The sequence below is a fragment of the Oncorhynchus clarkii genome, chromosome 1, assembly GCF_045791955.1.
Source record: "Oncorhynchus clarkii lewisi isolate Uvic-CL-2024 chromosome 1, UVic_Ocla_1.0, whole genome shotgun sequence".
In the NCBI taxonomy this organism is placed as follows: domain Eukaryota; kingdom Metazoa; phylum Chordata; class Actinopteri; order Salmoniformes; family Salmonidae; genus Oncorhynchus; species Oncorhynchus clarkii.
Window position 1 is genome coordinate 40,004,520 of NC_092147.1, and position 27,586 is coordinate 40,032,105.

General features: G+C 44.7%; 1 pseudogene; it reads right to left on the reverse strand.

Annotated features, from left to right (window-relative positions):
- Positions 1 to 253: 253 nt before the first annotated feature.
- LOC139391234 (DNA-directed RNA polymerase III subunit RPC2-like) overlaps positions 254 to 27,586 on the reverse strand; it is a 43,473-nt pseudogene continuing 16,140 nt past the window's right edge.

Genomic DNA, 27,586 nt, shown 5'->3' on the forward strand with positions numbered 1-27,586 from the left:
TCCATTATTGTAACAGTGCTATAGTATTTCCTGAAACATTATATTGACAGTTGTCAATTTGAGTATTCAATGTTGCTTGTTATCCTTCTCACATTTCTAGCTCCACCCTCTGTCAGTTCATCTCCATCTCACCCTTTTTTATACTCTTGTCCACCAGCCGGCTTTCCCTCTCAGTCGAACCCTATATGTGGTAGCGATTAGCCTGGGCATGAGGTTACTCGTAGCATGCTAGTTTAAGGCGGGGGGGCAATGTTCATGGACTGCAGCTCCTGGGCTGTTTGCAGGCGTAGGGGATCCGCAACGAGGACATGTGACAAGAGGACGTACAGTAGTGGCACCTGGAATAGAGAGAGGGAGAGAGACAGGGGAGTGAGGGGCCTCTATAATACTGTTTAACAAAGGATAGAAAAGGTGCTTAGTTCAGTCTACTGGTCTTTGCATAAACAACCTTTACATCTGATTAAAGGGAAACATCAGGATTTTGGCATTGAGGCCCTTTATCTACTTCCCCAGAGTCAGATGAACTCATGGATACCATTTTTTATGTCTCTGTGTCCAGGATGAAGGTAGTTTTGTGAGCCAAAGCTAACTAGCGTTAGCGCAATGACTGGAAGTCTATGGGTATCTACTAGAACGCTAGCAGATACCCATAGACTTCCAGTCATTGCGCTAATGCTAGTTAGCATTGGCTCACAAAACTACCTTCATCCTGGACACAGAGACATAAAAATGTTGCCAAAATCCCAAAGTATCCATTTAAGTCAACTGATTATGCTAATCACATTCAGAGCAGACACACACACACATCCCATACTTTGTTGGTTGTAAGCACAGTAAAAATCTGCAGCTGCAATACAAGGAAAATGAACCTTGGGTATCAAGTTCGATTCTAACTACCATTCTCCGGTATTACAGATGGACCAAAAAGGACACTCACCACCCAGAATATCCCAACAGGCCACACTGTCCGCACACATCCACCTCGAAGGCATCACTGGAGATCATGAGGCGCTCCAGCGGCAGCTTGCTGGCCCCGTAGCCAATCAGACAGTCACGCTCAATCTCCCCCAGACGCAGGCCTCTGTCTCTAGAGCGCCCCTCCGTGGGTTGTCTGGGATGGGGCGCCGACACGAACAGGACAGCAGCAGGCAGGTAAGATGGGGGGGGGGGGGGGTATGGCTTGAGGATGACTTTCTGTACTTAGCGGAAAAAATATTAAATTGAAGTGTCAATATGACTCAATGGAGTACAATACTGTAATATTGAAAAGGGGAGGTATCATACAACCACAGCCATGTAGACCTTTAAGGAGCTCTAGTATTGTTACATCACCAGCTTGAGAAAAGGTGCTAACATGGCGTTCTGTGTAAAAGTTGGCCAAACTCTGTATATGGTTCTGCACATAACATTCCTGGGTTTATCTGACCTGGTGATCACAGCTCTGGGGCTGCGGGCTCTGGCATGCATCTGGCATGCATCTGGCATGCATGTGCTTCAACTTCTGATAATACACTGGTCCAAATATAGGCCTCAATTGGCTCTCTGAAGGAGAGAACACAAGACCATCAAATTCTAGGGCTTACAGCTAGATCAATGTTTGTCAATGCTGGAACTGGGGACACAAAGGGGTAAATATATATATTTTTTTGCCCTAGAACTCACCTGATTCAAATGAAAGGCCTGATGTTGAGTTGATTACTTGAATCAACTGTGTTAGTTCTGGGGCAAAAACAAGAATGTACACCTCTTTGGGTCCCCAGGACCAGAACTGAGAAACACTGAGCTAGAGAATGGCTATAATACTGTATAATACTGTTAAATTAGTGGCCACAGAAGTCATGTCCGTAGCCATAGTGTAATGCTCATACGTGACATATACATTCTTAAAAACAACTAGCAGGTTCAATCGGACTGAACAATGCGCTCACCAATGTTTCACTTATCAAACAGTCTGGTTTAACCAGACTGACATACAACACTCCTCCATTCCATGTCTTTAATTCAAAATGTGTTTACACAGTGATGCTCGAGGTGATGTAGTCCTTGCCCTGGTAGTTGTACCCCTTAGCGGATCAGGTCCTCACACACAGCCTTCACCTTGCTGCCACCGAAGGCGGTGCGGTAGTGGAACCTTCCATCCAGCACCCCTGCTTTCCCAGCCAGCAGCTTGATCAGCTTCCCCACCTGGTGGAGGAGACATGCTATTCAATAGGCACCAAACTGGACAAAACACTGACTGAAATAGGGAGGGACAACCTGAATAAAATCCATCAATAAATTGTTGTTTGCAAAATGATGACAACTTTGCACACTCTTGGAATTCTCAACCAGCTTCACCTGGAATGCTTTTCCAACAGTCTTGAAGGAGTTCCCACACATGCTGAGCACTTGTGCCTGCCTTTCTTTCACTCTGCGGTCCAACTCATCCCAAACGATCTCAATTTGGTTGAGGTCGGGTGATTGTGGAGGCCAGGTCATCTGATGCAGCACTCCATCACTCTCCTTCTTAGTCAAATAGCCCTTACACAGCCTGAAGATGTGTTGGGTCATTGTCCTGATGAAAAACAAATGATAGTCCCACTATGCACAAACCAGATGGGATGGCGTATCGCTGCAGAATGCTGTGGTAGCCATGCTGGTTAAGTGTGCCTTGAATTCTAAATAAATCACTGACAGTGTCACCATCAAAACACCTCCACACCATCACACCTCCTCCATCATGCTTCATAGTGGAAACCACACATGCAGACATCATCAGTTCATCACCTACTCTGCGTCTCACATAAACACGGCGGTTGGAACCAAAAATCTCAAATTTGGACTCATCAGACCAAAAGACAGATTTCCGCCGGTCTGATGTCCATTGCTTGTGTTTCTTGGCCCAAGCAAATCTCTTCTTATTATTGTTGTCCTTTAGTAGTGGCTTCTTCTTTCAATTTCGACCACGAAGGCCCGATTCACGCAGTCTCCTCTGAACAGTTGATGTTGAGATGTGTCTGTTACTTGAACTCCGTGAAACATTTATTTGGCTGCAATTTCTGAGGCTGGTAACTCTACTGAACTTATCCTCTGCAGCAGAGGTAACTCTGGGTCTGCCTTTCCTGGGGCGGTCCTCATGAGAGCCAGTTTTATCTTGGCATTTGATGGTTTTTGCGACTGCACTTCAAGAAATGTTCCGCATTGACTGACCTTCATGTCTTAAAGTAATGATGGATTGTCGTTTCTCTTTGCTTATTTGAGCTGTTATTTCCATAATATGAACTTGGTCTTTTACCAAATAGGGCTATCCTCTGTGTACCACCCCTATCTTGTCACAACACAACTGATTGGTTCGAATGCAATAAGAAAGAAAGAAATTCCACAAATGAACTTTTAACAAGGCATACCTGTTAATTGAAATGCATTCCAGGTGACTAGCTCATGAAGCTGGTTGAGAGAATAACAAGAGTGTGCAAAGCTGTCATTAATCAATAAATCACATTTACTTATAAAGCCCTTCTTAAGTCAGCTGATGTCACAAAGTGCTGTACAGAAACCTAGCCTAAAACCACAAACAGCAAGCAATGCAGGTGTAGAAGCACGGTGGCTAGGAAAAACTCCCTAGAAAGGCCAAAACCTAGGAAGAAACCTAGAGAGGAACCAGGGGTGGCCAGTCCTCTTCTGGCTGTGCCGGGTGGAGATTATAACAGAACATGGCCAAGATGTTCAAACGTTCATAGATGACCAGCAGGGTCAAATAAGAATAATCACAGTGGTTGTTGAGGGTGCAACAGGTCAGCACCTCAGGAGTAAATGTCAGTTGGCTTTTCATAGCCGATCATTCAGAGTATCTCTACCACTCCTGCTGTCTCTAGAGAGTTGAAAACAGCAGGTGTGGGACAGGTAGCACGTCCGGTGAACAGGTCAGTGTTCCATAGCCACAGGCAGAACAGATTAAACTGGAGCAGCAGCGTGGCCAGATGGACTGGGGACAGCAAGGAGTCATCAGGCCAGGTAGTCCTGAGGCATGGTCCTAGGGCTCAGGTCCTCCGAGAGAGAGAAAGAGAGAGAGAATTAGAGAGAGCATACTTAAATTCACACAGGACACCGGATAAGACAGGAGAAATACTCCAGATATAACAAACTGACCCCCGACACATAAACTACTGCAGCATAAATACTGGGGGCTGAGACAGGAGGGGTCGGGAGACACTATGGCCCTGTTCGACGATACCACTGGCCAGGGCCAAACAGGCAGAATATAACCCCACTCACTTTGCCAAATCACAGCCCCCAACCACTAAAGGGATATCTTCAACCACCAACTTACCATCCAAGGCCGAGTATAGCCTACAAAGATCTCTGCCACGGTACAACCCAAGGGGGGGGGGCACTAACCCGGACAGGAAGATCAAGGCAAAGGGTGGCTACTTTGAATTTGTTTTACTTTTTATTTTTTTATTTGACCTTTATTTAACTCGGCAAGAATCTCAAATATAAAATATATTTTGATTTGTTTAACACTTTGTTGGTTACTACATGATTCCATAAGTGTTATTTCATAGTTTTGATGTCTTCACTACTATTCTACAATGTAGAAAATAGTAAAAATAAAGAAAACCCCTGGAATGAGTAGGTGTGTCCAAACTTTTGACTGGTACTGTGCATGCAGTGTACAAAATGGGATGATAATGAACTAAACCTTGATGTTTAAGATGAGATGAAAGTACAGCAGCAATTACAATCAGTGGTGGTAATGTTAACTGCTCTATAACACAACTCGCTAAACAGTCAACAGGCCTACTGGTTCAGTGGTTTATGCCCTTGTATTAATGAGACACATTTATAACAGGCTAACCAGTGTGCATTCTCTAGATAATCAATAACAGTGATTGATCAATTAAGTGCCAGAGAGAAAAAGAAATTCAGCATGAGTGTTGCTGTTGAGGGTAATGTACGGTGCAACCCCTACTCTAGACCATTCCACTGAAAAGCAGTAGCCATCACTAAGTTCACAGGAAGGAAGAGCTCTGACCTCTAACCTCTGACTTTAGCACACATGATCATCCTCTCTGGCCAAACATTGCTGTGTCCTGTCCATGACAACCTCAGACAACACTAGCCAATAATAAAGGAACCACTCTCTCAAAAAGACGAATCAAATTGAACTGTATCTAAAATAACGTATGTGTAACAGAGACTGTAAGTACACTGACAGGTCAAAGGCTGGGACATGTGTAATGCTGCTGAACAGTTCACACCTTTATATCAAATAAATACCATTGCAACATATGACAAAGGTTCCATCGTGTGTCATTCAGCATTTTAGGTCCATTGTAAAATCTAGTTTTCTATTCTAAACTCAGAAAGAAAAAAGTGGGAATACCAGTAGCTACGAAGCTAGCGACTTCCTTAACAGCGGTTTCCACAGCAACAGATATCTGTTCGTGAACAATAACATTGACTGCTTAGTGTTGTCAATGGACGTGTGTTCTGGAAGCCCATGATAACCCAACCAATGGAGTAGGGGAGATAATGAGCGCTTTGTCTCAGAAGGGCTAATTCAAACCTGTGAAGAGTGAGGGTCAACACAGCAGTCGTGTTGGGCTTCTGCTTCTGTTGGATATCAGAGAGAGCAAAATGGAGAAAGTGAGGGAGAATTGTCAAAGGATTTGGAGGGTAGGTATCAAATTATCAACCCGAAACAAAACTAAAGTTGATTCATTTTCTCCATAAGTGGTTCGGGGGGCTAGGTTTCAAACTGTATCAAAACAAAAGAGAATTAATTTTCCCCATGAGTTAGGAGAAGCCACGTGAAGCTTGGGATACTTTGATAAGTCTGATCTTCCACATCCAGTTCCCTAGCTAGCAGATTGTGACGGGTGGATGTGATGCTCCGTTAGCCGTTACAGGATAGGTACTGTATATAGTAGCAGAGAATTTTCAACCAACCTTAGCTTGCCGACACTATCTTCGTCCACATTAGCCTGTTAAAACCTGCTAGCTACCAGTTCCCTTGAGTGGGACTTTGTACCCCCCAAAGCAAAGAAAAGGTCATGTTGAATTGTGTGGAGGTACTGTATCGTCATTCTGGCGTGGTAGTCGTGAGGGTTCTTGATGATAACATGGCAGATGCCCGAGTCACAGAAAGGCATGTCCTCCTGAGGAACGATCAGGCCACACACACCTGTCACACACCACAGAGAGGGAGATTGAGTTAAAGTGGTCCAAGTGCAGATACAAATTATATACTGGACATGGGGATGAAAAGGACCCACTGTAATCAATGAGCCATGCTACAGCTGCGAGTGAGTGAAGTCTTTATACATTTCAAGTTTATTTCAAGAGTTTCTATAGACGTCTCTGAAGCGTTATCAATTGATAGTAGCTTGAGCTTTTGGTTTCTGCCTCAGTTTGCTGCTTCTGGTGGAGCATGCTAAAAAACAACACTAACTGAAGGAAAACGTGACACTTGCATGTTCCACACTAAGTTACCCCCAGTGCAGCATACACTGCCATGCTGCTGTTGTCTGGTGGGGCCCTCTTTAGATTCACATGATGTGAGAGGCAAGGGCCCCGGGCCTCCGGTAGCTGCCTGGGACTGGAGGCCTTAAGTGTGAGGGCAAATGTTTGCCCAGGGGCTGAGGCACTCTTCCATCCCTGGCTAGAGCAAACAGATTGTAGGCCCATTTGCAAACCAAAAAAGAGAGGGAGAGAAGTGAAAAGAAAGGGAGCAGGAAGTGGAGAGAGGTGCTTAGCCTGACAGTGAGAACAGGATTACACACACATGACTTTCAGTCAGTCCAGCCCAGAGAGGAAGTGAAGGGGGATCAACTCAACTCGAGAGGGGAAATCAAATCAGTGCATGTGGGAAAATTCTGTCTAACAATACACTGTAACTGTAGGACCTGTTGGCCACTAGATGGGGAACGCTAAACGATACACCCTAAATAAGCTGTGCCTAACATCACCCAAACAAATGTTCCTGTAGTTTTGTGTATACTATATGTGAGGATAATAAAATAAAGTTAGAATTTGACATAATAGAAATGCCTTCAAGGTAAATCCATTTTAATTCAATCACTTTTTTGACACCACCCCTTTGATTTGAACAGAACCTTTCATTCATATTTGTCCATATTGGAAGCGCTCAAAAAGTAACTTTTTAGACCTGAATGACAAAGCATTCAAGAGATAAAGGTGCTCAAAGTTGACCTATCTTGCATACCCCACCATATCATCACTATCTGAGGTTTTTGTGTTGTGCTCGCCATCGGCTGAGACACAACATGCTCTTGAATAAAAGGTGGCTGTTTTGGCTGATAAATGTACTAAATCAAATGGTCCAAAATGGGAATCAAATTTAAATGTCAACTTACAAATGGTACCACAAAGATGGTTGGAGGTCCAGACATCAGAGAATGTTGACTTGAATGGGAATATCTGTTCTAAATAATAATGTCATTCCTCCATAGGAAACCTATTGAAATCATAGAAATATAGATAACAGAATAGACATTTAAGTTGACATTCAATGGTGGGTGGACCAGCAGCCATCTTGGTGGTGGTAAGTAGAAGAAAACACTTCTCAATTCAATTTGAATTTCAATGGTGTACCTGCTACATTGCAGTGGTCTGAAGAGATAGAAATACAATTTACAGAATGGATCTATGATTGAAATGACACCCACCCTGTGGAGCATGGTGTGTCTCAACCGATGGCGAGCGCAACACAAAAAAGTTAGATTATGTAATGTCTAAGCTAATGTACAACATAACATCAATTATCTAAAAATGGGTAAGGTAAAAAAACATACACTTTTATTAAAAGCTTTTTACCAAGAAATTATAAAATAGTTTGACAACCCTTTTTGTAAGCTTTTTAATGGTATCGAACTCAATCGTTTATCTTTTCCAGTGATGAAGACATGGATTTCTCATGGTCGTTTTGTGGGGTATACAAAACGGGTAAGTGCCGTCAAAATGCGATTGAATTCAAATGGATTGACCCTTTAACCCATTTCCCTGCTATGACATATAAGATGATGGGTAGTAGTATTTCTGAACGTGGTATCAGTCATTCACTTGTTTATGATGGGGTTTCATCATAGAGTAAAAATGTGTATTCCATAGGTCTACATTCTATTTCTATGGTTGTTACCTCTGCTGATGTCACTGTTCTACAGATAGTCATGAGCAAAGTTCAGGCAGATCTGTTAGTGTTAGCCACACTTAGTGGTCCATTAGTGCCATAGACCCCTGCAAGAGGGCAGCTCCTGCTCAGCCCAGTCAAAGCTCTTCTCTGTCCTGGCACTCCAATGGAGGAACCAGCTTCCCACATCAGAAACCTTACCTCTTCAAACGGTATCTTAAATAACAACCCCCCCACCCAAAAAAAGCATGCCTTTCGTGAACTAACACTCGCACTTGACTATTCCCCCCTACTAGCACTGACTTTGCTGATAGCTACTTTATTGAGGAAAAATTGACTTACTATGACTGGGATATGTGGTTGTACCTCTTCGCTATCTCTGGATAAGAGCGTCTGCTAAATGACTAAAATGTAAATGTAAAATGTTTTGATTGGGAACAAGAACAGTGCTTTTCTAAGGACTAAGGAGGTCCATGCCTGATTGAGAGTGAGCCCCATCCAACAGCAGGAAGGAGAGGACAGGAAGAGCGAAAACCAAGAAAGGGCAAACGCCTAATAGGCTATACAGAGGGAGAAAGAGAGAGAGATCGAGAGAGAGGGGATATTGGAGGGAAAAACAGGAGTGGAGGGAAGTGTGAGGGAGGGAAAGGGCAGAGCAACAGGAAAAAATAGACCAGAGGGCAAAGGAGAGAGAGGCATAAAATGAGAGAGGGAAAATGGAGAGAGAGAAGGAGCAGGCAAGGGAGAGAGGGATAGAGAGAGAGAGAGAGAGAGAGAGAGAGAGAGAGAGAGAGAGAGACACTAGTTCCCATAGCAGGCGTCCTCTGTGTTGTTTGTTTTGTGTGAAAGTGCATGATAAAAGAGGCATGAAATCGGCAGAGAAAGCCAAGACAACAGCGAGGGTACAGAGCCCTCCATCAGGCCCTATACAGCTCCACACTGACGGCAAGGACAATGGGCCCCCAGCCCTCACAACCACACACACCAACCCCCGCCGCCACCCCTGTCCTGCAGCTGTGTGTGTGTGTGTGCGTGCGTATGCGCTAAATCATTTACTTATTTTAAATTTTACTAGGCAAGTCAGTTAAGAACAAATTCTTATTTACAATGACGGTCTACCGGGGAACAGTGGGTTAACTGCTTTGTTCAGGGGCAGAACACAGATTTTTACCTTGTCAGCTCAGGGATTTGGGCCAGTAACCGAAATACTGGCCCAATGCTCTAACCACTAGGCTACCTACTGCCCAAACTTATTCTGCTCTGATTGCAATAACTTATGAGACTACTTATGACCAGCTAGACGTAGAATTTAATACATTTGCCAAAACTCAGCTAAACACATTTCTTTAACTAATACAGAATTACTTTTTGAAAGTGGATTCTCTGTATTTCATATAACAAATCTATAGCCTGCTTCACAAAAAACGAAGTCATTTGCAACACTTATACCACTCCTACTGTATATTCAACAGTACTAACAGTCCGTCACTCCGTACAAAATCCTTGTGAGGATGGCAGCGGGACAAAAATCCAGATAAGTCTTTAGTGCACCAACATGAAACAACCCAAGAACACACTCCAGCATTGCTACAGTACATCACTACTCTCAGGTTGGTCACTTGTAGCTCCATCCTGGGCCTTTCCCCAGTTCTAGCATTCCCCCTCTCCTGCTATGCCTAACCCCTTGGTGACCCCTCACTCCTGTAAGAGGCAGAGGATATTGTCCCATGACTATACTGACCGGCCAGCCCCAGCAGCGACCCCGTTTAATGAAGTGAGTAAATTATGCATGGCGCCAGTTAGCTTTCCGATTAAAACATCATACAGGCACTCTCTTCTAGAGGGAGGTGCAGCAGCAAAACAATGGCGGTTGTAAACACTTTTCCCAGGAGCGGCAGTGTACTGCTGGGGTGTAATACATTTGCATAGTCTGGCGCAGGACAAAGAGCCAATTAATTGAAAAGCAGAGCCCCTCGAAAGACGAGGAGAGAGGCCCTCACTGGAACTACTGGCAACACTGGGGCCTGACTCAACACACACAAATGCACACGTGCACACACACTAATGCGCGCACACGCTCCCACACACACAAAGTCTTGCAAAGGAATCTACTATTTCAGTTGGTCAACACTGCGTTAGATTACATCTGTATATTCTCCCGTCACTAAATGTTGACAATGGGGCACTGAGACTTCAGGCCTGCGACAGATCAGTTGCTTTCCCGATTATAAGCATCATATGGCCCTGAGAGGGCAGATAAGGGAGGGTCAGTAGTACCTTTCTCTCAGTGCCGACTGCTGAACTCTCCTATCTCTGGTCTCCTGGTCTGTCTCAGCAGGATCTTGATGAGGAAAGCAACGTCTGCGTTGGAGGAGATAAACACCTGACCTGATCTGACAAGGCTGAATCGCTGAAAGAGACCTGAAAGGACTGGGTTGTTTGATTTATAGTGGACACTAAGTATTTTGCTCAAAGGTCAGAAGAGATAGTAGATGAGGAATGAACGTTATATTTAAGCAATATGGCCAGTGGAGGTGTGGTATATTTCCAATATACCACGGCCGTCAGCCAATCAGCATTCAGGGCTCGAACCACCCAGTTTATAATAATAGTTATGTGGGGGGGCAGGCAGGGGTGTATGAGTGGTGAAGGGAGGAGGCTGGCTGACCCACCTGATGGGCATGTGTCTGTACTGGGGCTGTCCTGGCTGGGCACTGCCCTCCAGTGGTGTCTGGGTGACGGTGGACATGGACTTGTTCACCAGCACCTGCTTGTTCTCCACCTTCTCACCTGGGACACACACAATTACTTACGTATCTCTCCCATTATTTCCATATTTGCTAGTTCTTTATGTATGAATGTCAAATCTCAGATATATTATACACATTTTAGGTTGCATAAAACACAAATACATCCTTCAACGTGTTTCTATAGGGAGATGGATGTAACCAACAGGTTGTAACAATAAAATGGGAGACAGTGAGGTTCTAGTAATAGTGTTTGTTGGTTACTCACCTGGGCAGAAGATGCTGTCAGTGACCAGGATACTGTGCCTCCAGATGGGCTTGTGTGTGGCCGCTTCCAGCACGGGACACATCACCTTGTCAAAGGTCTGATTGGTGTAGAGCCTCAATGTGCACTTGGCTTTTTTGTAGACCAGGCACCTTCCCGAACCCTGGAGAGGAATGAATGGAAGAAGAGGGACAGAATTCAGTATTGCAAATAAGTATCCGTCTGATGGCATTAGACTGCCACTAAAAAGTGAACCAGAAGAGTGAACTCTGTATTTAAATAGAGTAACAAGAACACTACATCTGAAATGAATGAGTGATTATGTTCAGAAGTCGGTGAGTAGGGCTGTGACAGTAATTGAATAACCGTGTAACTGATGGTCCTGAAAATAAAATGACTGTCTAAAAACCTTTTAGGATTTAATTTAGTTTTTGTTTTCATGTATATAAACTTCAACTATTAGCGGGAGTGTTTACTAATGATAATCAGGAATTGTTTTGCTAACTTAGTCTGTCTATTAAAAGGTTCTACATCTTCTTCCCTTTCCAACTGAATATGTGCGTACTGTAGAGCGCTATAGGCTATGCCACTTGTTTCATACCATCATTCACGCTCTCCTGGCTTGATTCTCGCAAATGTAAAATGTAGGAAAGTGCCCAGCTGGTTTTCTTAGTAATTTTTTCTTCACCTCACACAGTAAGTCAATGAAGTCAGTTTTTTTTTACATCATTCTAATTATAATAGTTCGTCACATTATTTGAAAAATCTTTCCAACACTCTCCCCATCGATAATCAGCGTTGCTGATAAATAGGCTATTTATTTGTTTCTATTTTAATGATTGTCAATTTCATCTTCATACTATAGCATAGCTGTCCCCTTCATAATTTCCTTGTCAATTCACTATCTTTATAGCCTACTTTCGCAAAGCCTAAGGTAGGTTAGGTTTTTTCATACTTTTTAAGGAAAGGAGAAATATTTCCTTGTGTCCGACATATGCTAATGACTTTGATTGGCAGGTGCTTTTATGGGGGTGTGTGAGTTTGTTGATTCTCTCAGTAGGCCTATATTATGTCCATCGAGAAAGCTTCCTAAAGTAGCCTATCTGGACGCCATCTCTTTAATAAGAATCGAACACTCCTGTCACGACTTAATCTTGTAAAAGGATAATTTTCTGTAGTTTAGGCTACATTATTTATCTCATTACGGCGTCCTCTCTTTAAAGAACGATCGAATGACCGCAGCAGGGTTTGTGACTATATGCATATATTTCGGGAAAAGGGGGAGAAAACCCATTGAACTTTGTTTGAATGTTTTTTGCGTCGAAATAGGATCAATTATATGCAGAAAAGCCAACAGACGAAGCCAATTTAGGCATATCTTTATTTTGACTGTTAATGTTGTGTCAATACAAACATGTGACAGATCCTCTCCAACCTGCCATTTCTTAATTTGTTGATTTATATGTAGAAGTAATACACTGAATAATAATCAGGAAATTACATGATAATAACGAAACGTAATGGCTCGTTTCAAATATGTTTTTATTAAGAAGCATATCCATGTAAACAAGTGTACAAACAGAATTGAGACTTTAACCCCTGCGGAATACAATACAATTTGCCTGCTCAGCTCATAGACATACATTAACGTAGATCAGTCATTCACCTCTGTCTAGAGAGGCCTTGTTGAGGATAAGAGCATCCTCTATGTCATAAGCACTGTATCTCATCACAGCCACTGTGGCGTTCTGTCCTGCAGGCAGCTTCTCAAAGTCTATCAGCTCTATGGTCTTAGTCTTGACCATGGGTTTCAGGAGTTAACCCAGCAGATACAGTTGAAGTCAGAAGTTCACATACTCTTAGGTTGGAGTCATTAAAACTCTTTATTCAACCACTCTGGTTCATCCTTGGGAGCAATTTCCAAACGCCTGAAGGTACCACGTTCATCTGTACAAACAATAGTACGCAAGTATAAACACCATGGAACAACGCAGCTGTCATACCGCTCAGAATCGAGACGCATTCTGTCTCCTAGAGATGAACGTACTTTGGTGCGAAAAGTGCAAATCAATCCCAGAACAACAGCAAAGGACCTTGTGAAGGTGCTGGAGGAAACAGGCACAAAAGTATCTATATCCACAGTAAAATGAGTCCTATATTGACATAACCTGAAAGGCCGCTCAGCAAGGAAGAAGTCACTACTCAAGAACCGCCATAAAAAAGCCAGACTACGGTTTGCAACTGCACATGGGGACAAAGATCGTACTTTTTAGAGAAATGTCCTCTGGTCTTATGAAACAAAAATAGAACTGTTTGGCCATAATGACCATTGTTATGTTTGGAGGAAAAAGGGGGAGTCTTGCAAGCCGAAGAACACCATCCCAACCGTGAAGCACGGGTGTTGCAGCATCATGTTGTGGGGGTGCTTTGCTGCAGGAGGGACTGCTGCACTTCACAAAATGGATGGCATCATGAGGATGGTAAATTATGTGGATATATTGAAGCAACATCTCAAGACATCAGTCAGGAAGTTAAAGCTTGGTCGCAAATGGGTCTTCCAAATAGATAATGACCCCAAGCATGCAAAGTCAAGGTATTGGAGTGGCCATCACAAAGCCCTGACCTCAATCCTATGGAGAATTTGTGGGCTGAACTGAAAAAAAACCATGTGTGAGCAAGGAGGCCTACAAACCTGACCCAGTTACACCAGCTCTGTCAGGAGGAAGGGGCCAAAATTCACCCAATTTATTGTGGGAAGCTTGTGGAAGGCTATCCAAAACGTTTGACCCAAGTTAAACAATTTGAAGGCAATGTTACCAAATACTAATTGAGTGTATGTAAACTTCTGACCCACTGGGAATTTAATGAAATAAATAATAGCTGAAATAAATCATTCTCTCTACTATTATTCTGACATTTCACATTCTTAAAATTAAGTGGTGATCCTAACTGACCTAAAACAGGGATATTTTACTAGGATTTAATGTCAGGAATTGTGAAAAACTGAGTTTAAATGTATTTGGCTAAGGTGTATGTAAACTTCCGACTTCAACTGTATATCAGTGTCTGTACGCTTCCTCTGGTCGTGCTTCTACACCTGCATTGCTTGCTGTTTGGGGTTTTAGGCTGGGTTTATGTACAGCACTTTGAGATATCAGCTGATGTACGAAGGGCTATATAAATACATTTGAAAATAAATTTGATTTGATTTGATTTATAGCCAATTGTACCTGACAAGAGAAACCATAGAAATACAATTAGAATGGACATACCTATTCAAGTTTTTAAAACTTTCCAAAGTATTTGATTAATCAATTGTCTGAGAAATCTTTCAAAACTCATTCAGTTCAGAGCAAAGACAAAGCAAAAATAAGAACACATTTTCACCAAGAAACACCAAATGTTCTCAATATCAGTGTTTGAGCCACTTAACCAAGCAGTGTCTCAGAGAATATCCTAGGGTGGCTGAGTTGTTTTAATCTTGCATCTCCATTGGCTGGGGTTGAGCCAGGGCCAACAGGGCCAGCTCTGTGCTACAGACAGGGGAGAGGAGCTGGGCAGGGCAAGTTATGACATAATGACTGCCCTCCCTGGAGGCCTTGACATTTGTCAGATGCTATTACTTCACAATCAGGCTACAAGAAACAGAGCCCTGTGATAATAGGCCCCCGCCCAGAGAGCCACATTTGCACATGTATAGGCATGGCCACACAAAACAGACACGGCAGAGGATATTGGGCCAAATATAGTGCCACTAGCAGTGTTTTTGTGTAAAGATGGGGGAAGGGAGGAGGGGGTGGATGGAGACAGGGAGGGGGATAGGGTTGACTAGGTCTTTGCGAATGTTAGTGGTGTCTTTTGGAGAACTTTTGGTTACCAGGGAGCTCCTGGGTGTGCACTCTGGTCTCTCCCTAGCAGCTGAGCACACTGACCCCCTGAGCACAGCGACCAGCAGACACAATGAATTGCTAATGACACTCTGGGTGACTGGCAGGGAAAGGGCCTCCACACACACAGGGCACAAAGGAGGGCCTACGCAAGCACCCCATGTTTGATGTTCATGCGCGTACACACACTGACACACACACAAACACTCCATCACACACACACACACAAAATGCAGTCTGACAAGAAATGTGTGTGTGTGTTCACAGCGGTACACAGTGCTCCTGTGGAGGATGTTTGATGAGTACTGTTGCCTCATCTTCAAAGGTGCAGCTTAAAACAGACACCCTTTACAGACAGTAGCACAGGACTAGAGAGGTGTATCACCCATGGCCTGCTTGCCCATAGCACACAGGTGCTATTCCTGAGGGACTGGTTGTGATGGAGGTAGGGGATCAGGCCAGCACAGACTCCTAGTAGTACAAAATCAATTCAAGTTTTATTGGTCACATACACACGGTTAGCAGATGTTAATGCGAGTGTAGCGAAATGCTTGTAAACAAGAGCATTAGGACTGATAAGAATCATATCCATCAGCAGAGAATATTGAGTACAGAAAAAAACTACGCAGCAAGACAAAAGAGGCCCAACGTTTCAGCCAGTAGAGAGCCATGGCAGAGAGTCATGGCAGAGAGTCATGGCAGAGAGTCATGGCAGAGAGCCATGGTAGACATGGTAGTGAGCCATGGTAGAGAGCCATGGTAGACATGGTAGTGAGCCATGGTAGAGAGCCATGGTAGAGAGCCATGGTAGAGAGCCATGGTAGAGAGCCATGGTAGAGAGCCATGGTAGAGAGCCATGGTAGAGAGCCATGGTAGACATGGTAGTGAGCCATGGTAGAGAGCCATGGTAGACATGGTAGTGAGCCATGGTAGAGAGCCATGGTAGTGAGCCATGGTAGAGAGCCATGGTAGAGAGCCATGGTAGAGAGCCATGGTAGAGAGCCATGGTAGAGAGCCATGGTAGAGAGCCATGGTAGACATGGTAGTGAGCCATGGTAGAGAGCCATGGTAGAGAGCCATGGTAGAGAGCCATGGTAGAGAGCCATGGTAGTGAGCCATGGTAGTGAGCCATGGTAGACATGGTAGTGAGCCATGGCTTACTCACATATTAATCATGTGCTCATAGAGGGCGATCTGACAGTCGTTCTCCTCGTTCACATCCAGGTATTCCACCAGACTCCTCAAAGGTTCTGACAGCAATGAAATAAAAGATCATCAACACATAAACATTTAAAAAAATCCACAACTTCCACCACTAATGTTAACATTTTACCCCCTTTAAAAAAGTACACTTGGCTGAGTTCATAGCTCATATCAGAGCTAAATTCATTGGCGGTAGATGACGCTAGTTTCTTTGTGTTGAATAACGTTAGCTGTATGAGCTGATGATCTGGAGCCCACCTGGGTCAACTCCTTGATGTGCTTGTTCTTGACCATTGGCTGCTCTACCTTCACAATGATGTACGGTCTGCCAGGAGAAATAGCACCATTTAAAAAAAGGTGGGTGTTAGCGTGAGATGAAGGAGTGAACTAGTATAAAACAATGTGTTCAAACCGTTTTGGTGCAGAACCCGGGCTGAGTCATAAGGAGATGTAGACACAGCAGTCGGTCAGGAAGATGGAGATGGACACAAACTCGTTGATGAGGCCGGCCCTGCGCATCAGTCTGAAGGTGTACACCAGCCTTTGGTGGTCCCAGATCACACCCAGGATGTTACCTGCCAGAGAGGCCGACTATAAGGCAGAGTTCCTTACTCTCAATTCATTCTTACTGTCGTGACTACATTAGGGGTTGTTTGATCAACGTGCACAGAAATAATGCATAGAACATAACGTCCAACTGGCTACTGTATCTATCACACAGTTTGCAGAGCCACAGACTCCAGCAGGGGTTCTGTGCATATTGAACTTGAGGAAATGGAGGAGCCACAGTGAAATGGCTCTGTGTGTGTGGGAGGATTTGCACGCTCTCTGTGGCGCTTTGACACCTGCTGTTACTAATTAATTAAGCCTGGTGGCAGACAGTCAACATAATTTGACAGTTATCAGTGGCTTGAAAAATATAGACTAATTAATGAACCCAGTCCAGACTTTTTCATGGCACATTAGTAGCACTAAATTAATAGCTTATCAGACACACTGTATGAAGCACAACATATTGTTTCTGTAAACTGGACATTCCATGTTCTTTCCCTTCATGTTTGTGGCATTGTATTGAAAAGCAGAGGAAGGCTTTTAAGAAGAGAAGCAGTTTGTAAGTAATCAAACACAAGGGAAGAGCCACCAGCAACAATCCTAGCTTGAGAGCCTACTGCTGGTTATGTGTATCAAGTGCTTATGCGTATGCCTCTGGATGTCTGGGCGTGCATGTGTGGGTGTGTACCTGTGTGCCTGTGTGTGGTCACCACTCCCAGGTTGAAGGCCAGCTTGACGATGGGGCCGTCCTCCATGTCTGTGGTGATGTGGGTCATCAGGGCCAGGTTCTTCACCAGACCACAGGTCTAGGACACGACAGGACAAAACCACTGATCAGAAGCTTATATACACAGGCCAAGGCAACACCATCTAGAACTGGAATTAGGGTTAGGGTTGTCCAGGACAAAAAACAAAAAGCACTTGTTTGAGCAGCAGTTCAATATTCACACATACAGTGCCTTGCAAAAGTATTCATCCCCGATGGACATAAAGAAAATAGTCCAAATTGGTGAAGTGAAATGAGAAAAATAACTCATTTAAAAAATATAGAAAATATAAAAAACAGAAAAGTGGTGCATGCATATGTATTCACCCCTTTGCTATGAATCCCCTAAATAAGATCTGGTGCAACCAATTACTTTCAGAAGTCACATCATTTGTTATATAAAGTCCACCTGTGTGCAATCAAAGTGTCGCATGATCTGTCACATGATCTCAGTATATACAGTTGAAGTCGGAAGTTTTTAATTTTACCTTTATTTTACTAGGCAAGTCAGTTAAGAACAAATTCTTATTTTCAATGACGGCCTAGGAACAGTGGGTTAACTGCCTGTTCAGGGGCAGAACGACAGATTTGTACCTTGTCAGCTCTGGGTTTCAAACTTGCAACCTTTCGGTTACCTTTCGGTTACTAGTCTAACGCTCTAACCACTAGGCTACCCTGCCGCCCCAGGGTAGCCTGCCGCCCCAGAGTAGCCTTAGGTTGGAGTCATTAGAACTCGTTTTTCAACCACTCCACAAATTTCTTGTTAACAAACTATAGTTTTGGCAAGTCGGTTAGGAAGTCTACTTTGTGCATGACACAAGTCATGTTTCCAACAATTGTTTAGACAGATTATTTCACTTATAATTCATTGTATCACAATTCCAGTGGGTCAGAAGTTTATATACACTAAGTTGAGTGTGCCTTTAAACAACTTGGAAAATTCCAGAAAATGATGTCATGGCTTTAGAAGCTTCTGATAGGATAACTGACATAATTTCAGTCAATTAGAGGTGTACCTGTGGATGTATTTCAAAGCCTTCAAACTCAGTGCCTCTTTACTTGACATCATGGGAAAATCAAAAGAAATCAGCCCGAAAAATTGTAGACCTCCTCAAGTCTGGTTCATCCTTGGGAGCAATTTCCAAATGCCTGAAGGTACCACGTTCATCTGTACAAACAATAGTATGCAAGTATAAACACCATGGGACCATGCAGCCATCATACCACTCAGGAAGGAGACGCGTTCTGTCTCCTAGAGATGAACGTACTTTGGTGCGAAAAGTGCAAATCAATCCCAGAACAACAGAGATGGCCGCTTCGCGTTCCTAGGAAACTATGCAGTTTTTTGTTTTTTTACGTGTTATTTCTTACATTAGTACCCCAGGTCATCTTAGGTTTCATTACATACAGTCGAGAAGAACTACCGAATATAAGATCAGCGTCAACTCACCATCAGTACGACCAAAAATATGTTTTTCGCGACGCGGATCCTGTGTTCTGCCTTACAAACAGGACAACGGAGTGGATCCCATGCAGCGACCCAAAAAAACGACTCCGAAAAAGAGGGAAACGAGGCGGTCTTCTGGTCAGACTCCGGAGACGGGCACACCGTGCACCACTCCCTAGCATTCTTCTTGCCAATGTCCAGTCTCTTGACAACAAGGTTGATGAAATCCGAGCAAGGGTAGCATTCCAGAGGGACATCAGAGACTGTAACGTTCTTTGCTTCACGGAAACGTGGCTCACTGGAGAGACGCTATCCGAGGCGGTGCAGCCAACGGGTTTCTCCACGCATCGTGCAGACAGAAACAAACATCTTTCTGGTAAGAAGAGGGGCGGGGGCGTATGCCTTATGGCTAACGTGACATGGTGTGATGAAAGAAACATACAGGAACTCAAATCGTTCTGTTCACCTGATTTAGAATTCCTCACAATCAAATGTAGACCGCAGTATCTACCAAGAGAATTCTCTTCGATTATAATCACAGCCATATATATCCCCCCCCAAGCAGACACATCGATGGCTCTGAATGAACTTTATTTGACTCTTTGCAAACTGGAAACCATTTATCCGGAGGCTGCATTCATTGTAGCTGGGGATTTTAACAAGGCTAATCTGAAAACAAGACTCTCTAAATTTTATCAGCATATCGATTGCCAACCAGGGGTGGAAAGACCTTGGATCATTGTTACTCTAACTTCCGCGACGCATATAAGGCCCTGCCCCGCCCCCCTTTCGGAAAAGCTGACCACGACTCCATTTTGTTGATCCCTGCCTACAGACAGAAACTAAAACAAGAGGCTCCCACGCTGGTCCGACCAAGCTGACTCCACACTCCAAGACTGCTTCCATCACGTGGACTGGGACATGTTTCGTATTGCGTCAGACAACAACATTGACAAATACGCTGATTCGGTGTGCGAGTTCATTAGAACGTGCGTTGAATATGTCGTTCCCATAGCAACGATTAAAACATTCCCTAACCAGAAACCGTGGATTGATGGCAGCATTCGCGTGAAACTGAAAGCGCGAACCACTGCTTTTAATCAGGGCAAGGTGTCTGGTAACATGACCGAATACAAACAGTGCAGCTATTCCCTCCGCAAGGCTATCAAACAAGCTAAGCGTCAGTACAGAGACAAAGTAGAATCTCAATTCAACGGCTCAGACACAAGAGGCATGTGGCAGGGTCTACAGTCAATCACGGACTACAGGAAGAAATCCAGCCCAGTCACGGACCAGGATGTCCTGCTCCCAGGCAGACTAAATAACTTTTCTGCCCGCTTTGAGGACAATACAGTGCCACTGACACGGCCTGCAACGAAAACATGCGGTCTCTCCTTCACTGCAGCCGAGGTGAGTAAGACATTTAAACGTGTTAACCCTCGCAAGGCTGCAGGCCCAGACGGCATCCCCAGCCGCGCCCTCAGAGCATGCGCAGACCAGCTGGCCGGTGTGTTTACGGACATATTCAATCAATCCCTATACCAGTCTGCTGTTCCCACATGCTTCAAGAGGGCCACCATTGTTCCTGTTCCCAAGAAAGCTAAGGTAACTGAGCTAAACGACTACCGCCCCGTAGCACTCACTTCCGTCATCATGAAGTGCTTTGAGAGACTAGTCAAGGACCAGATCACCTCCACGCTACCCGACACCCTAGACCCACTCCAATTTGCTTACCGCCCAAATAGGTCCACAGACGATGCAATCTCAACCACACTGCACACTGCCCTAACCCATCTGGACAAGAGGAATACCTATGTGAGAATGCTGTTCATTGACTACAGCTCGGCATTCAACACCATAGTACCCTCCAAGCTCGTCATCAAGCTCGAGACCCTGGGTCTCGACCCCGCCCTGTGCAACTGGGTACTGGACTTCCTGACGGGCCGCCCCCAGGTGGTGAGGGTAGGCAACAACATCTCCTCCCCGCTGATTCTCAACACTGGGGCCCCACAAGGGTGCGTTCTGAGCCCTCTCCTGTACTCCCTGTTCACCCACGACTGCGTGGCCACGCACGCCTCCAACTCAATCATCAAGTTTGCGGACGACACAACAGTGGTAGGCTTGATTACCAACAACAACGAGACGGCCTACAGGGAGGAGGTGAGGGCCCTCGGAGTGTGGTGTCAGGAAAATAACCTCACACTCAACGTCAACAAAACTAAGGAGATGATTGTGGACTTCAGGAAACAGCAGAGGGAACACCCCCCTATCCACATCGATGGAACAGTAGTGGAGAGGGTAGCAAGTTTTAAGTTCCTCGGCATACACATCACAGACAAACTGAATTGGTCCACTCACACAGACAGCATTGTGAAGAAGGCGCAGCAGCGCCTCTTCAACCTCAGGAGGCTGAAGAAATTTGCCTTGTCACCAAAAGCACTCACAAACTTCTACAGATGCACAATCGAGAGCATCCTGTCGGGCTGTATCACCGCCTGGTACGGCAACTGCTCCGCCCACAACCGTAAGGCTCTCCAGAGGGTAGTGAGGTCTGCACAACGCATCACCGGGGGCAAACTACCTGCCCTCCAGGACACCTACACCACCCGATGTCACAGGAAGGCCATAAAGATCATCAAGGACATCAACCACCCGAGCCACTGCCTGTTCACCCCGCTATCATCCAGAAGGCGAGGTCAGTACAGGTGCATCAAAGCTGGGACCGAGAGACTGAAAAACAGCTTCTATCTCAAGGCCATCAGACTGTTAAACAGCCACCACTAACATTGAGTGGCTGCTGCCAACACACTGACTCAACTCCAGTCACTTTAATAATGGGAATTGATGGGAAATGATGTAAATATATCACTAGCCACTTTAAACAATGCTACCTTATATAATGTTACTTACCCTACATTATTCATCTCATATGTATATACTGTACTCGATACCATCTACTGTATCTTGCCTATGCTGCTCTGTACCATCACTCATTCATATATCCTTATGTACATATTCTTTATCCCCTTACACTGTGTAGAAGACAGTAGTTTTGGAATTGTTAGTTAGATTACTTGTTGGTTATTACTGCATTGTCGGAACTAGAAGCACAAGCATTTCGCTACACTTGCATTAACATCCAAAACCACCATAAAAAAAGCCAGACTACGGTTTGCAACTGCACATGGGGACAAAGATTGTACTTTTTGGAGAAATATCCTCTGGTCTAATGAAACAAAAATATTACTGTTTGGCCATTATGACCGTCATTATGTTTGGAGGAAAAAGGGGGAGGCTTGCAAGCGGAAGAACACCATCCCAACCGTGAAGCACGGGGGTGGCAGCACCGTGTTGTGGGGGTGCTTTGCTGCAGGAGGGACTGGTGCACTTCACAAAATAGATGGCATCATGAGGTTGGAAAATTATGTGGATATATTGAAGCAACATCTCAAGACATCAGTCAGGAAGTTAAAGTTCGGTTGTAAATGGGTCTTCCAAATAGACAATGACCCCAAGCATACTTCCAAAGTTGTGGCAAAATGGCTTAAGTCAAGGTATTGGAGTGGCCATCCTATAGAGAATTTGTGAGCAGAACTGAAAAACCATGTGCGAGCAAGAAGGCCTACAAACCTGACTCAATTACACCAGCTCTGTCAGGAGGAATGGGCCAAAATCCACCTGACTTATTGTGGGAAGCCACACGAAACATTTGACCGAAGTTAAACAATTTAAAGGCCATGTTACCAAATACACTCAATTAGTATGTAAACTTCTGACCCGCTGGGAATGTGATGAAAGAAATAATAGCTGAAATAAATCATTCTCTCCTATTATTCTGACGTTTCACATTCTTAAAATACAGTGGTGACACACACACACGTACCTTTTTTTCGCACTATTGGTTAGAGCCTGTAAGTAAGCATTTCACTCTAAGGTCTACACCTGTTGCATAAACTTTGATTTGATTTGATTCTAACTGACCTAAGTCATTGAATTTTTACTAGGATTAAATGTCAGTAATTGTGAAAAACTGAGTTTAAATGTATTTGGCTAAGGTGTATGTAAAGCTTCCGACTTCAACTGTATACACCTGTTCTGAAAGGCCCCAGAGTCTGCAACACCACTAAACAAGGGGCACCACCAAGCAAGCAACACCATGAAGACCAAGGAGCTCTCCAAACATGTCAGGGACAAAGTTGTGGAGAAGTACAGATCAGGGTTGGGTTATAAAAAAATACCAGAAACTTTGAACATCCCACTGAGCACCATTAAATTCATTATTAAAAAATGGAAAGAATTTGGCACCACAACAAACCTACCAAGAGAGGGCTGACCATCAAAACTCACAGACCAGGCAAGGAGGGCATTAATCAGAGAGGCAACAAAGAGACCAAAGATAACCCTGAAGGAGCTGCAACACTCCACAGCAGAGACTGGAGTATCTGTCCATAGGACCACTTTAAGCTGTCCACTCCACCGAGCTGGGCTTTATGGAAGAGTGGCCAGAAAAAAAGCCAGAAAAGAAAAAAATATGCAAACACGTTTGGTGTTCGCCAAAAGGAATGTGGGAGACTCCCCAAATATATGGAAGAAGGTACTCTGGTCAGATTAGACTAAAATTGAGCTTTTTGGAGAATGCTATGTCTGGCGCAAACCCAACATCTCTCATACCCCCGAGAACACCATCCCTACAGTGAAGCATGGTGGTGGCAGCATCATGCTGTGGGGATGTTTTTCATTGGCAGGGACTGGGAAACTGGTCAGAATTGAAGGAATGATGGATGGCGCTAAATACAGGGAAATTCGAGGGAAACCTGTTTCAGTCTTTCAGTGATTTGAGACTGGGATGGAGGTTCACCTTCCAGCAGGACAATGACCCTAAGCATACTGCTAAAGCAACACTCAAGTGGTTTAAGGGGAAACATTTAAATGTCTTGGAATGGCCTAGTCAAAGCTCAGACCTTAATCCAATTGAGAATCTGTGGTATGACTTAAAGATTGCTGTACACCAGCAGAACCCATCCAACTTGAAGGAACTGGAGCAGTTTTGCTTTGAAGAATGAAAAATATTTTGCATCTTCAAAGTGGTAGGCATGTTGTGTAAATCAATTCATACAAACCCCCCAAAAATCTATTTTAATCCTAGGTTGTAAATCAACAAAATAGGAAAAATGCCAAGGGGGTGAATACTTTCGCAAGTCACTGTATTAGTTTTAAACAGTAGGAGTGATTTTATAAGTGTGTGTGAGCATGGATGTAATGGGGTTTTGGGGCTGTGTGTGTGTGTGTGTGTGTGTGTGTGTGCCCCACTGGGAGGGCTGCAGGGAGTGGGTGACCTTCCTGATCTTCTCTAAACTGGGAGGAGGTCCTGATCATCATGCCCAGAGCCGAGATGAAGGAGAGACTGGACAACACCTGTGTCACACCCTGATGGTCCATCTTAAACCTCTTCAGGGACCAGTTCCCATGGGGGCACAGAGAGAGGGACAGGTCAAGTCCTCTTTTGCCATATGTCAAACCATTTGGATACCACATCCTCTGTCTGGTATAAGGGACCAGATCTTGATACAGGGGCAGCACTCACGGCGGAGATGGCGTTGACCATGCCGTTGGTGATCTGGTCCCTCCGCATGCATTTGACTATGTCGAACTGGGCTGCTTGGGGATGATCTGGTCTGATATCTTCTTCAGCTCTGAAATGAACAGAGGGGGAGAGAGAGTGTTAAGGCTTGCACCAAATGTAGATCAAGCGTTTGTCTGCCGATCATTCAGCACGATGTTTCAGGGACCACCCACTGTCGATGTCTGACTGGCAACATTTTTCATGTGATTCTACATGTAAAATCGGTGCATGCTTGGTTCGCAAATTACACTCAAAGTTACTATATACTCTCGGCCAGCAAACGCTATTGTTGTGTCTGAGCTCTTAGTACAGTCAGAACCTATGGGCCCATATTTATTAAGTGTCTCCGAGAAAGAGTGCTGATCTAGGATCAGGTCCTCCCTGTCCATAACAATCCGATTAATTATGATCTAAAAGGCAAAACTGACACATTGGAAACATCAAAACTCAATACTGGAAGTTACAGACCGAGTATCTGATGCAACGAACTAGATGTGAAACAACAATACTCCAAGAGATAGTCATATCAAACCCTCTGTTCTCCCAGTTCTCTTGGCTTCTGCTGCCAGTTGTTCTGTTCCTCTCCGTTATCAGCTCAGAGAAAACGACCAAAGAGACAGATTTAATAACCAGGTGTGCCAACCCTGAGATAAGCCTGACCTGGCCTCTCTCCCAGGTCTCTCTTCTCTCCTTTCCTCTACCCAGTAAGGCTTTCACTGGGGAACCTCTCTCTTCTCTTTCTCTTTCGCTCAACCCCCCACCAACCCTCCCGACACATTTGCATACATCAAAACAAACAAGCAGCACCGGCAAAATTAATAATAAAGAAATTAAGCTTCCGTTGCACAGCCGGGCCAATTAGTTGAATGTCAGGGAATCATAATTGGAGAGAGAGGAGATTGCTGGGCGTTCTAAGTGCATAAGCCCCCTATTGAAAGGAGGCCCTGTACCCCCCTCCACCCCCACCTCGCCCCCACTCCTCAGCCAGAGCAGGTCGGGATGGGGGGAAATTAAAGGCCTTAAGACAGCCATAATTACATTATCAGACCTGGGGCCTGCAGGATTAGCTCAATCGCTCCAGTCAAGGCGGCCATTCTTTTGTCATAGCGTGGAAAAAATCCCTCCGCTTCCCCGGCCTTGGGATTTTGGTGCGGCTGCTGCGTATCTCTCCCCCTGACAAAGCCAGTCAAGGCGGGAATACAGAGCGAGGCGGGGAAGGAGGGATGAGGGTGGGGGGAGGATGAGGAAAACAAAACAGCAACAACAAAGCGGGAGGAAAATAATGAAGGTATTAATAAAGGAGGGAGAGAATAAAGACGCAGGTGAGGGCATGGGGAGGCTGATGTAGAGTCTGTATCCACTAGCACAGGCCTGTGATCAGGGCATGGGGAGGCTGGTGTAGAGTCTGTATCCACTAGCGCAGGCCTAGGATCAGGGCATGGGGAGGCTGGTGTAGAGTCTGTATCCACTAGCGCAGGCCTGGGATCATGGCATGGGGAGGCTGGTGTAAAGTCTGTATCCACTAGCGCAGGCCTGGGATCAGGGCATGGGGAGGCAGGTGTAGAGTCTGTCTCAACTACCAGCGGCCTGGGATCAGTTCTTAGATAAGTACAAAGTACGTAGAGATTTAGCACTGCGTATAGAGACCATCGTTTTGACTGGGGAGGAGGAGCGGATTAAAAGTCATGATCTAAAGTCAATTTGGGGTTTCACCGCTAAAGATTAAGGTTGGGATTAGAGGATGGTAAAATAACCAAGATCTGTGAATACAGGCAACTTCTACCTGGGAGCTTTAAAACCCATTCATCCCATGGGCACCAGCAGTGAGCCTGTACAGCACTGTCACACAACCAGCCCCTTTAAAACATTAGCATTAAATGCTGACAGTCATCTTAATTGAATTACAGAGTGAGTGAGTCGTGCTGCGCAGATAGACCCAGAGCATGCAGGCTCTGCTTATCTACACTGTGGAGCAGCACACTATAGGCCACTGTGCTGGAGGAAGTCTGTACAGTCAAATTTAAGTATGCTCCCTCTAATTCTTTCTCTCACCCTCTCCCTCCCCTCCCGGAGGACCTGAGCCCTGGGACCATGCCTCAGGACTACCTGACCTGATGACTCCTTGCTGTCCCCAGTCCACCTGGTCGTGCTGCTGCTCCAGCTTCAACTGTTTTGCCTGCCGCTATGGAACCCTGACCTGTTCACCAAACGTGCTACCTGTCCCAGACTTGCTGTTTAGAACTCTCTTTCCACCGCACCTGCTGTCTCTAACCCTGACATTTACTCCTGACATTTACATTTACTCCTGAGGTGCTGACCTGTTGCACCCTCTACAACCAGTGTGATTTTTATTATTTGACCCTGCTGGTCATCTATGAACGTTTGAGCATCTTGGCCATGTACTGTTATAATCTCCACCATGCACCGTTAGAAGAGGACTGGCCACCCCTCAGAGCCTTGTTCCTCTCTAGGTTTCTTCCTAGGTTCCTGCCTTTCTAGGGAGTTTTTCCTAGGCACCGTGCTCTACATCTGCATTGCTTGCTGTTTGGGGTTTTAGGGTGGGTTTCTGTTTTGGACTTTGTGACATCGGCTGACGTAAAAAGGGCTTTATAAATACATTTGACTAATTGATTGATTGAAATGTGTAAAAGGAAGTTTGCACTGCCCAACGTACTCTGGTACACTACATGACCAAAAGTATGTGGACACCTGCTAGTCGAACATCTCATTCCAAAATCATGCGCATTAATATGGAGCTGGTCCCACCTTTGCTACTCCACTCTTCTGGGAAGGCTTTCCACTAGATGTTGGAACATTGCTGTGGGGACTTGCTTCCATTCAGCCGCAAGGGTATTAGGGAGGTCGGGCATGTATTTATATGCTGTAGCATTAAGATTTCCCTTCACTGGAACTAATTGGTCCTGCCCGAACCATGAAAAACAGCCCAAACCATTATTCCTTCTCC